General features: G+C 37.6%; 1 protein-coding gene across 4 annotated transcripts in view; it reads right to left on the reverse strand.

Moving 5' to 3' along the window:
- The window catches only part of LOC145684204 (oxysterol-binding protein-related protein 2), a 264,438-nt gene that overhangs the window by 183,142 nt on the left and 68,938 nt on the right, over positions 1-12,358 (reverse strand). The gene's annotated exons all lie outside the window — the stretch shown is intronic.

Here is a 12,358-nt window from a genome sequence, read left to right on the forward strand (position 1 = left end):
CATAGCTTTTTTCAATATAAGGGGTATCATCATGACTGAATGGGTGTCTCAGGGTCAAACGGTGAATCAGACCTACTACAAAGAAGTCCTAATTAAGCTGAGGGAAAGAATAAGGAAGAAGAGACCGGATTTGTGGAAGAACGATGCATGGATCCTCCACCAAGACAATGCGCCTGTCCATAATGCCCTTTCTGTGAAGCAGTTTTAGCAGCCAAGCACATTCCTGTACTCGACCATCCTCTGTATTCCCAAGACCTGGCTCCCTTTGACTTTTATCTATTCCCAAAAGTGAAAAGTGCATGAAGGGAACACATTTTCAGTCCGTGGAAGAGGTGAACGAAAAACGGCTGAGTTGTTGAACAGGGTGACATCTGATGACCTACAGCATTGCTTTGAACAATTGAAGGTACGTATGCAGCGGTGTATAGATAGGAGAGGGGAGTATATTGAAGGGGATAACAGTCAATTGTAACTTTCTTTGCAATGCATCACATTTATGACATCAGTCTCGTTATTTAATTGCCACACCTCGTATAACTCCGAAAAGACGGATTTCTGCACCCAAGTTGGTGTACGCTTTCTGTCTTATCTTGATGTCAGGAATCACCTCCCAAACTCTGTTGATGTTGTTTTGAAACACCCTGTATAATTGAAATAGCGTGGCGCTGTTCCTATATCCGCGTTCATCCACCTAATTCTTTACACGGCCGCAGTGTTATTTTCATACCGCTAGATACCAGTTCTCTATCAAACTGATATCGCCGGGAATGTGTTCACCGCAATATCGGACTTTTTTTTAGTTTAACGTCCTACGTTTATGCACCAAGGCTAAACGAAATGGTGATGAGATGAATGATAACGATGAAATAAAAAAGTGCGATGAAATGGCAGACTCCCGAGAAAACCTACGCACATGGTGTTTGTCCACCACGAAGTGCCCTTGGCGTAGGCTGGAATTGAACCAGAAACCCCACGCACCAGAGGTGAGCGCTCTATCGCTGAGCCATCACGGCCTTTCCGCAGCCTTGGCATTAAAATAAGCTAATGTGCCAGCCGTGCTGAGACTACTGGCGTTGTTGAAAATTTAGTTGTTTTAACACTATCACTTTTTTCTGTGTATGTCTGTGTCAAATATAAGTATAACCATTATAACTTCCGTATCTTGTGCATGTCTTTGGAGCTCACCGGGAACAAACGGTGCCAGAAGTAGGTCTTATTTAATCTCTACACTCATGACACTATCAAGTAATGATATAAAATATATAATGCCCGTTGAATGATGAAGTTTTCGATCTATCTTGAAAACAGCACTAGTTGCGACGAGTAAAGCTTAATATTCTCAGAAGGTAACAACGCTTTTCTCGTTTTTTCTCATTAATTTCATGCCGAAAATTACCAAGCTACTTGAACTAGCAAAAGTTTTAAACAGAATTACTTTGTTTTTTAACATATCTTTTATTTCTAAAGGAAGGAAAGGAAGCTGGAGATTCAGGTATGATTTATTTAATCAAAAACATCAACAACGTGAGTACATCTTATAAAGCCATTCAAACAGGAATAAGGAAGGATGCGTTTACATAAGTACTCTAAATACAATTAAGTGTTTATTGTTCTTTCTTGCAAAGTATAGATTAGCGCTAGCGCTAGAACTAGAGCTCTTAATCGAACAAAATATTTTGTAAGTTACCTATGTGTTAATTATTCATTATTTTCATCTTGTACTCTATGTTTATTTATTTACATTTTTTATAAAATGTAACTTGGGTTTTAATACTGTATCTGCTTTAATATGACAAAGATTCGTTGTTAAAATGTTTTAAGATATCGAAGTATTAATGAACTATATTACTACTGACATTTTTTTTACTGACATTTTATAGTGTGGCAACTACAAAACGAGACATTTTTTTTTTCTTTTCGTTGCGAAGTTAGTTCTGGCATGGAAATTTCCCGTAGTGGTGAATCTTGCGTGTGACCTTGTGAATGCGCGCAGAATTGTTTGGCTTGGCCGGTTCCGGTCGCCAGTGTGGTGTATGATGTGACTAAGTATAGATTGATTTTGTAATACCTCGTCACCGTTTTAACAATCGAACAAATAATAAACATCAAGTTTTGTGTGCGCTTAAGGAAAACTCCAACAGAAACATCTGAGATACTGAAAAAGGTTTATGTGGACAACTGCTTTTCTCATTATCGTGCTTTTGAATGGCATAAGAGGTTCGGTGCTGACAGCGGGGTCTGTGGAAGATGATGAGCACCCAGGTTCAAGTAAATCTGTCTGAACAACTGAAATGATTGACGAAATTTGAGATATCATTTTGAATGACCGAAATGCAAGTATCAAGTCAATAACAGACCTTCTGAGTAAATAAGGAGGCTGTTCGTCAAATAATAAAGGAAAATTTAAAGAAATGAAAGTGTGTACAAGTTTCGTGCCTCATCCCACAAAACAACGCAGTGATTTTATATGCTTTTTTTTTTTTTTTTTTGTCCAAAAGTATTTGTGTGCTGCCACACCCCGCATGCTTGCCAAACCTGTCTCCTGTTCTTTTTCCCCTCAAACTAAAAGCACCACGAAAGGGTTATATATATATTTTCATGATATTTCCACCGTCTTTGAACACCACTACGGTCCAGAACTTCCACAAGCTATTTCACGTTTTCCTAGACCACGGAAAGCTGAGTGTGGACAAAGGAGATTTTTACTTTGTATAAACTGAAATAAGATGATTCCACTTGTTATTAATTTATTTTTTTACAGACCCAATCTCGTTTCCTAACTGCCGCATGTATAAAACTATTTCCAAGTGAAAATAATCGAATTCGAAAGGGAAGATTGGTGCAGAGTCAGTACAGGTATGTAAAAGTGATGATAAACTTTAGTTGGAGAAGAACGTCCGTCTTCAGTGTCAAGGCTACACAGTGAGTTCAAAAAGTCCCATGACTACCTCCAAATACAATACTTAACAATGACAAAAAATGTTATTACCATGTTAGTTTCCTACACATGCCCTTTTCAGAGCCACACACTAGCAGGACCAGTCGTAAAAGCTCTGGAACGCCCTAGGAAAATCGCACACTGGAATGTTGTTCAGCACCGTTATCACATTGGTTTGCTTGAATCGATACATCATCCTGAAAATGCTTCTGAAGGTAGAATTGAGCTTAGAGGAGAGCATAAAGTCGCTGGGGCTAGATCAGGCAAATATGGGATGTTTAAGGATTTAACTTTCTTTTGGCCAAAAACTGGCGCACAAGAAAACTGATGTGGCATCGACGCACTTTGCTTTGACTGAGACAATCGTATCTATATACGTTCTGTAACATTCTGTACGTTTCAATTGCACTGCATTTACTGCATTTAAAACAAAATTTGATTGTAACACCTTGTAACATTCAGACAACGAATAAAGGAAAAGCATTCCAGTGGATGCCTTATCTACGGCGTTCCATAGCATCTACGACTGTCCGCACGAGTGTGTAGCATGGGAAAGGTGTATGTGGAAAATTAACATGGTAATGAGTTTTTCTTTTTCTTTTTCTTTTTTTTTTTTGGCTTCGTTAAGTATGTTTAGAGATAGTCCCGGAACTTATTGAACGCACTGCATACGAAGCATTAATCTGCAGTGCAAAATGAGGTCCGAATCACATATATTCTACCATAATCATTCCGGCAAAATTATAAGGCTTTCAATAACCATAAAAATAGGAACTTGTGTGAGTGCTTATAGTGAAGCAAGACTTTTTTTTTTGTGTATATAGTCTGTGAAACATGTGTATCGAAATCATGTGCCCTTTAAAAACACCTTAATAATTCGCTATGGAAGTTTCAGGAAAATTTGTTACAATTTTTAAGAATAGCAATACCTCTGTTAACTTTTTAATTTAAAGGGAAAACTAGTAACTGAATATTGTTTATAGTTTATAATATTTAAAAATACTATGTTCAGCCAGATACGTTATATTTAGATAAATATTTAATGGAAATGACATGTCTTTAGTTTAAGACCCACAAGATATGTCCTATAGGCAGGCTAAGTGAACGATTACAGAAAGTTGATCGGGTTATATCCAACTGATTTTCAAAGTGTACTTAACCTACAAAAAAACCACGCCAGCACAACCTGCTGTGTTCTATTCTGGACCACAAGTATTACGAACTAGCATCCGACATTACAATTTTCACTGCAAAAAAAACACGTCGGAGTTCCATCCCATTCCTGCAGGTTTTTCATAGATCATTGAAGGCGATGTTACAGACATTGTTTTACGTTCAAATGCACAGAAATACGTTGGGCTAGCGTCAGAGGTTTTGACAGGAGTGTACTGAAGGGGAATAGCATGACTTCCCTTTTCCTGCTTTATCATGATGAAACCGTAGGGTATGGATGGGCGCCTTGATCATCTGGATTCATACCTGGTTTTTGTTGATTCCGTACAAACGCAGAATGCCCCTCCGATAGATATGAGTCATGATGGATTGTTAGAAGTACGAAATATACACCTTCACGTTTACGTCCACATTATGTACACTCATGTCCAAAATTATTGTCGCATGTCTATAAATATGTTGTTCTAGGAATAAAATTTGATAACGAATTCGCTCGGCACTTCTTATAATGTTAGTATGTGTATAATCGGCAAAGACATGTATGTGGCAAATTTCATGTCAAAAGAGCAGTAAATAAGAACAATAAAACGAAAATAAAACTTTCTTGTCCATTTAGCAACATTTTGTTTTACTCATTCTAATTTTCGTATTTATAATTCTTTTCCTATGAAATTTACCGCAAATATACATTTCCCGATTATACACATAGTATCAGTATTAAAAGTACCCTGCAAAATCATTATCGAATTATATTCTTACAAGAAGACACTTATAGATATGCGACAATCATTTTGAACATGAGTGTACTTCTAACTTCTCGTACCCTTATCAGGTGGCAATCATGATTAAGTACGGGAAACTTTCTCGGTACTGGCGGTAAAGCTCAGTCCCTCCCTTGCAAGAGATGCCACTGTATGTAATTGCCCGACTGTTACCATTACGCGAGAGAGAAATGTAGGGCTCTTCCAACAGTACAAGAGTCTTCCACTTTGACCCTGTCAAGCGTCTATCATACACTTTACAGAAGTTTCTGTTACATTCAGCACTGTGGCGTAGAAAAAGGTTGTAACCCTGGCCCTTGTGTATGCACTGAAGTTTAAGACTTCGACAATTGTTGTAGCTGACAGGGGACTGCACCAGACTTAATTTCTGGCTCATGTCACGTTGAGGTTGTAGACTCTCCTGGCCTGGCAGTCAACGAACTCCACGAAACACTTAAGGCGACACTTTCGCTGATTACCTCGAACGAGATCCTTTTTGGGGGGCCGAATGTTTTTGCATAAGCCCCATTTGTGTCCTCCTGGCTACGATATCTTTAGCTGTGGTTAACCAGTGATTAAACCATTTTCCCGATACTATTTCATGATTCGGTTGTGCGAAAAATATGCGTGTAAAAGACCAACCATATACCCTTACCAATAATGGATCACTTTCAGCGGCACTTCACCAGCACAAAAACACTATACTGCGGCACCTGCAAGCTAGGACACCACACTGATAACGACACCGAAATCATAGTGCTGGGGTAACTACCCGGGTGACAGCAGTGTTCCTAAATCTGTTGGATATAAACCAATGAACCTTATGTGGGAGGAACTGATGAAATAAGACTGAATGCGGAAACAGAAATACGCCATTAAGCACATGAACATGATATTATCTACCACCAAATCGGATAAGCGCGGATTGACCAAGGGGTCTCTCGCATTAGAAATAAAATAAAAAAGTAAAATAAAAATGTTTTCAAAGCGAGAATGGTATACACAATCTGTACAAAAAAGTTTGCCACAGTAACTATCTAGTAAATTAACATTAAAAAAAAAATAAAAATAAAAAAATACAATTCATATACAACGTATCCAGAGCTCTAGCACGCGTGTGGAGAACTAAGGATAATAATTTCGTTCATAGTAAAATTTGCAGAATATTAATGCAAAGCTCTTTACTTCCCGAATTCTCAAACGTATATCATTCTAGTACCATGCTGTAACACCCTAAGCAACAATTGAAAACACATAATAGTTGAGAAATAACAAACATCTGCATTAAGATAACCTGTAAACTTACAATGAACGAAACGGAACACAAAGAAATGAGAGAAAACAGTATTATAATTCTTTTTAATTGCAAGTAATATTACGTTACATACGTTAACGTAGCAAATTAAAATGATGATACAAATTAATACAGCAGAATATGAAGAGCAATATCTATAGAAATACATACAAGAAATGCATAAAAATTCATTCACTGCTGCAAACACAAGAATCTATCACATGCCACAACACAAAGCGATTCTCTGCAGTCTACACAGAAACATAAGCAGTCACTAGCAAAAGTAGCAGTTCATCTGAAGACTACAATATTCATGGCAGGCAAAAAGAAAAAAATACATTTTTTAGGCGCCGCTTTTTCGTCACGTGTCGCTCTGACTGTTCCTATTTAAGATACACGACAAAGTAAATCATTATAAGCTATCTTGCACGAAAATATCTAAAAAAATAACAACCCACCACCGCATTTGTGCTCTCACCCAAAAAATTTTGTGTAAAATCTTAAAAGCAAAAAAACACTTTCCTTCCATTTTAGAAATCCTCGAAATTACTATATTTAATTATAAGTCAGTAAATGAACTGTACGCAAAAATGTTTACACTATTATTAATAATGTCAATTTTAGCAAGAGTGAAGCTTGTTAATCTTGGTTACTCATTAAACTTTGTGCTTTAGAAGAACATCTTATGGTTCAAGAGGACACATCTAATTACTCTCATCAAAACATAGCTCAAAATATACATAGCTAGACTCCCAATTTGTATTTTCAAGTAAATGTACCAAATGCTTCTCAATCTGTAACAAAAGAATAAATTTGTTACGGAAAAATATATGTGAATTGAAAATGATTCGTAGACAAAGTGTGACTTAATGGACAACTAAATTAAATTTTCTACCCATTCCTACTGAATTGTCCTTCAGATACTGTATGCATGCTTATCTCTGGTGACGAAACATTACGTATTTCAATTTCGATCAACATTCTACGAATTAATGACGTTACAATTAATATTATGAGTTCTATGCAACAGCAATTCAGAAATCATTCGCAAGACTTCACTCAAATACTCCTTATCTGTTATCCCCAGTACAGATATTAATACTAGAGCCTTCTATTTCAAGTGTACCCCCTGCTGGTGCTGCTGTCGATGTGTGTGTTTTCCCGTACCTCCCTCGAAAGAGGAGGAACAAGAGGAGGGACAGATTCTTCAATGGCTGGATGCAGACAGGCTTGCCACATTGAATTATTTTACGGACTTCACTGTACACTGTCTTGTTAGTCATTCTAAGTAGCCTACAATCCTCACTCGCCAAGACCAAACGACTGAATGACAAATTGGCAACACAGTCGACCCCAAAGGAAAGGGAACGTTTCCTCCGTAAGAAGGAGGCGAAGGTGGGGCCGAAGTATGTTTCACATATTTTCCGAGAGCACACTTGAAACAGAAAGACTCTAGTTTGACTTCAACAACACATACAACCACTGATAAAACGAAGTTCTATTTGGTGCTGGGGACAAAAACGTCTCGCTCAAGTTCCATATTACATACAAACAAGTGCATTTACATGGATTACAAGAATACATAAAAGAAAGTGGACAAGTGTGCAGCAGAAACTGTGAAAGTGAAAAAGCGCAAGTGTTACTTTTTAATGAAGGGGGCGGAGCCTAATTAAAAATTGATCTCCGGAAGGTATAGAAGAGGTGACCAACTCCCAAATAGCCAGGAGTGAAAGTCTGACGAAGACACAACTAGAATGCTGAAACTTGTTACATGGTTCTGTTTCTTTTATATTTTTATCGTATAACCTTGTTAAGTGTATTGTGTTTGTTTTGATGGAAACAAGGCCTGATAGAATAGTTATGAAAGAAAGGTACAAAACAAAAACTAAACATTTCGAATACCCACGTCCCTCTATTTTACGGATCTCGATTTAACAGACTTCGGAAGTTACAAACACAATCTGAAGCAGCCAATTCTCTTTGAAAGGCATATTTTTAAACTAAAGATGTTAATTTTTCTGTATCATAGTGTATATTTACAGAGTATTAGATATTTTACACTATCACATCGGATAGTATACTTGGTTAAAATACAGCACTGTATTTTTTCTATTTCTTTTGTAACTTAATTATGGATATTAGCCATTACAAACGTAGTGTCGGAAATTACGGACAATAGACAATATTGGACCGCTATTACCACTTTTTTAGTCTGTAAAAATGAGGGATGAGAGTGTATATGATTTCAAAAGATGAAAGAATTTGGATCGACTTTGTGTACACTTCAAGCACATTTAAAGTAATTTGCATGAAGTTGTATTCAAACAACTCAATGGTCTTTAATTCTATTTTCGTTTGTCTTTTGAACATGTCAAGATTACTTATTTGATCTTGAACTTTTCTTAGTGTGTGTGTGTGTGTGTAGAAAATAGATCTCCGTTCGCAGTTGTATATGATCGCAAAGAAGGAAAATACTCTCATAGTGCCGGTTGTGAAATACACTGGGTTATTCAAATGATTGATCCGATTTCATGAATTCACTGTAGCTTTAATGTTGAACATTCTGTAACAGAATTTTGCAAACATACTGAAGAATTATTGTGTGTGTGTGTGTGTTGCAGATTCGCTTCTAATTTCTGCCACGAGAGTGCAGCAATGAGCATTTATTCAAGATGGTGACAGACGCAGAGAAAGCTTATGTTGCGTTCGAGTTTCACTCACATCAGTCTGTCCTAACAGTTCAACGACACTTCCGAATGAAGTTCAACAAAGATCTACCAACTGCCAAGTCCATTTAGCGATGGTATGCACAGTTTACAGTTTTAGGATGCCTCTATAAGGGGAAATCAGCTGGTTGACCTACAGTGAGAAACGGCTGAATGCGTGCAAGGGAGTTTTGGACGAAGCCTACTGTGGTACACAGAGAGCTTAACATTCCACAACTTACCGTTTGGAGAATTTTACGGAAACGATTGAAGTAGAAGCCTTACCGCTTGCAATTACCTGGTGACAAAGTCTGACGCTTTGAATTTTCCACCAACAGCTTATGGAAGAAGATGGGTTTTGGGAGAAACTCATCTTTAGTGATGAAGCTTTTTTTTTTTTTTTTTTTTTTTGTGAATGTTACTAAAAAAAAGTTTTTGAGTTTTTCAATTCGTCTGCTAAGTTTTGTGACGATATGTCCAATAATGAAGCTACAGTGAATTTACGAAATCGGATAACGGATTCAAAAGAAACTTCTCCGACTGTTAATACTGTCCGCTTTCAACATATTCTCATCTTTTACAATACGTAATTCGTAAAGAGGATTTGAATTAAAAATTAAAAATTAATTATGGAATTAGTGCCATATGCTGCATATTTATTTGAATCGATTTACTTTTGCAGGTTATGTCCTATGGTGATGAAAGGAGGCGGTGTGAAATATTGAGTGGGTAAAAAGTAACTTTATGGATATTAGTTGTTTCACTATTTGTTCCACATTTTAGATATAATTTTTTCAAATAATAAATTCAAACCAATATTATATCCAAACTAGTATCCCTTACGTACATTTTGGCAAACCAACTAAGTGTAAGGCTACTTTTGGCCCATTCTCTAAATTCAATAATGAAAGAACAATATAGTAACACCCCGTACTGGATTTACGTATAAGCTAAACAAGCTATAGCTTAGGGCTCCACTTTCTTGAGAGCCCCAAAAGATTTACAAAAACTGGATATATATTTTGAAACTATAGGACAATTTAGGCTCCTATGATATAAGTATGAGGCCTCTCCTTCTAGCCTGCTCCCAAAAATATCAGTACTTTGCTAATTTGTACTCATAGGGTATCTACGTTTTTGTAGACTGGTGTAGCATGCAGTTGTACACTGCAATGTAGACAATTTGTCGTTAACAAAGGATGGCTGGATGTATTAAAGGCCCCATTACCTTCAATAGCTTAGGGGCTCATCAAATCTAAATCCGACTCTGGGAACACTCATATCCCACGATAGATTTGAACTAACAACAGGCTGGTCTTGGGTCGCTCGACTATGTATTTCCAAATCGGAACGACTAATTTTACATTGCATTATATTTTATTCATCCACAGATTAACAAGGCTACTAAAACTGAAATTTAGCTGTAAATGAGGGATGATTAACCTTGTGCTATCAGTAGACAATATTAAGAGTTGTAAATAGTTTCGTGGGTGTCAGTTCTATTTGGTCTACTTTTTAAGATACCATAACCATCACATAAAATGTTATGTACTCGTAAACACTATCACGTTATTATATACCCGGTTGTAGTTGTTATGGAACACATTTCTGATTTATTCAACTTAAATTTGTTCCATTGATGTAGATTTCTGCACTGTTAGAAATATTAGAACTTCAGAAGCAGGCGGGTAACGGGATGTCAGCTAATGAATCGCAGGTTGGACACCAATGCTGCAAGTGTGCCCAAGTCTTTTAAGGCTGTTGAGTACCCGCGCCATATTTGTTTTTAGCCCATTAATTTTTTATCAAGAATTATTCTTTTATTTTCTTTGAACGATTGGTTTCACCAATTTCTTCTTCAAGTCTAAACATCGCATACTTCCTGAAATATACAGTGTGTTTCAAAACAACGCCGACAACGTTTGGGAGTCGATTCCTGACACCAAGATAAGACCAACCTGGGTGCAGAAATCCGTCATTTCGGAGTTATAAGCTGCTGAAAACATTTAAAAAATGAACTTTAAAGGTCCATAGCGCCAATACTACGGGACCTATCACAGTCGAGTGAAGACTTCACTTAGGAACTAATATGTGAGCTATCCAAAAATGCAAGTTTCAGAATCCTGTGGTACTCACGCAATAACTTTCATACAGGGAATTTGACTATGGACGTATAATTTGACGTACTCACAAAGTACCTATATAAAAATTATTGCGGAAGTACCGCAGAATTCTGAAATATGGATATTTGGATAGGGCACATACTAGTTCCTAAGTGAAATCTTGACCAGACTACAGTAGATCCCATAGTATTGGAGCTATGCACTTTTAAAGTTCATTTTTTCATGTTTTCGGTAGCCTAAAACTCCGCTGATTTCTGCACCCAGGTTAATCTATACTTTTTGTCTTATCTTGGTGTCAGAAATCACCTCCCAAACGTTGTAGATGTTGTTTTGACCCCCCCCCTCCTCCTCCTCTCTCTCACTATATATATGTTTTAATTTAATGTTCCGCGGTTGTCCTTTAGACTAAAGAAGATGGACGATTACTGAAAGTACGTGATTAAGAAAGATTTGGTACAATGAAAATGTGGAAGGAAACGAGCCACGAGCCAAGGGTAAGAAAAGCCCCGGGCACGATGTTGTCCAGCACAAACTCACATGGCATGGGATGGAGCTTGGGAACTCTCGCACAGAGTTAAATCCTCTACATAGCCATCGTACTCAACCGTGGACATTAGGTTCCTTGATATACGAGGTGTGATTAAAAAAATATAAAATGAATAATTTTATTAGAAACAAAGTAATAAGCTTACATGGAATTTGATTTAGTCTCCTTCCAAGTACTGTCCTTGGCTAGCTATGCACTTATCCTAACGTTGAACAAATGATTTGTGCCACTTTTAGCTCGTTTTCATCTGTTTTTGACGTCGAAGGACGTCTCGATCGTTGCTCGTTTTCAACCGACTCCTTGCCGCTTTTGAATCGCTCATACCACTTGTAAACGGTCTTCAATGCCACCGCTTCTTCGCCATACACTGATTTTAACATTTCAGAGCTTCTTTGGCACTTGTTTGCAGCTTAAAACAAAACTTTATCTTGGCGCGCGACAGACACTCTTAACATGTCCTCATTCTTCTGACACTGGAAGCTGACTAACATGTCACAACTTGTTCAAACTCGATACTGACTATACCAAAGGTTTAGGCTACCGGGCTTACTAGCTGAAAACTAAATTAAATCTTTGAGTTTTATGTCCCACGGTTATACCGGTTAGGCTAAAGGAGACGGTGATTATGAGAAATGAGTGAAATAGTGGAATGAAGAAAGTGGGAGGAAACGGGAGAACCCCGAAAAGACCCACGAGCACGGTGTTTGTCCACCACAAAGTCCACACGGCGCGAGCAGGCATCGAACTAGTGACACCAAGCACCGGAGGTGAACGCTCTACCACTGAGCCACCGCGCCCCCGGCTTACTAATTGAAAT

Source organism: Thermobia domestica, chromosome 4 (assembly GCF_964235325.1).
Source record: "Thermobia domestica chromosome 4, izTheDome1.hap1.1, whole genome shotgun sequence".
NCBI lineage: Eukaryota > Metazoa > Arthropoda > Insecta > Zygentoma > Lepismatidae > Thermobia > Thermobia domestica.